This window comes from Echinococcus granulosus (assembly GCF_000524195.1).
Source record: "Echinococcus granulosus chromosome Unknown EG_S00255, whole genome shotgun sequence".
Taxonomy (NCBI): Eukaryota; Metazoa; Platyhelminthes; class Cestoda; order Cyclophyllidea; family Taeniidae; genus Echinococcus; species Echinococcus granulosus.
In genome coordinates, this window is record NW_020170635.1 from 8703 (window position 1) to 10120 (window position 1418).

Consider the following 1418-nt stretch of genomic DNA (forward strand, 5'->3'; position numbering starts at 1 on the left):
GTAACGTAGACAATAACGTGTAAGAATGTGCATCTTCCTCCTTAGTCTACCCCTCTATTTTAGTGTATCTCTGTCTGCCTGTCTGCCTGTCTGCTCGTTTAAGTTTGTGTGCATGGCATTGCCTATTACCTTCTTATGTCCTTTCAGACAGACTCCTTAATTGCTGTGCCATGGAAATGGGCACGAATGTGCATGTGTATGTGGATGCGCATGCGTGAGTGCGCGTGTACACTGATCTCATGTACTCCACCTCCTTTCACTTCAAAACTGACCATCTAGTCCACCAGACACTTCCATTCTGGGCTAAGTGATATCTTCTTTGACCGCTCGTTTGTTGGCTGGTTCGTTGTCCACTTATTTGATTTCACCTTTTCACTTCGTCAACACTCCATGTCTCATCCGCAAACCCATTCACCCACCCAGCCACACACTCACCCGTCAACCCACTCACACATTTGCTCATTTCTCTTACCTCGTTGCTTTTATCTCTCCTTCAGTTGGAAGTGGATAACTCGTGGTGGGAGCAGAAATGTCCCCAAAGGCCGATCAGACATTCGATTCAAGGAACAACTTCGGGGAAGGAGAAGTCAAAGACTGGTGGACTGCTGCACAGTAGGTGAAGTGGGTGGCATGAATGGGTTGGAGGAATTGGTCACTCACCCCTAAACATTGCTACGCAGCTAGCGAACGTGAGTTCCTGATGAGTGTTCCCAATCCTGTCTCTTGGTGAGTCTTCGCCTCTGACCAGGGAGAACATTGGTGGTGATTGAACCCTTCTGATGGAGGCGAAGTACAATAACTGTGTAGCTGAAGGAGAAGAAGGAGAGAAGGGGTTGCGGAAGAGAAGGGGAGAGATAGGGTGAGGTAAGCCTACTGAATCGAGCATGAAACAGTGGACTTAGTTGAAGGGTGTATGCATTTCTACCAAAGGTCGAAGTTGAATATCTGTGCACGGTGCCGTCTACAACGTCATTTGCTTTCTTCGCCTTCCCTTTATTTGCCGATTTATTCATCTACCTACCTTTTAACGTAATTACCTACCTACGTAGCCATACAAATGAATGAAATATGAAACGATTGACTTAGCTGGGGGAAATATGCATGTCTTCCAAACGATATGCCTGACTCGTGTCACATCCATCAGGCTTAAACGGCACTTTATGATGCGAGGGTGGATGTAAGGAAAAACTAGTAGAGAGCATAACGGATAGGTTTCCACCAATAGACTGGCGACATGTCTATCTTGCGTACCTTACAAGTCCCTACAAGCACCAAATAACCATTACATCTGTCCACACAGGGAAAAGCAGGCTATGTTAGATATGGCAGAAATTGGTTCTTCTTCACACACCCCCAGATGAGTGTGATACTAGCGGCATGTAAATCTTCAATGCTCTCGAATCGCATCATCATTCGTT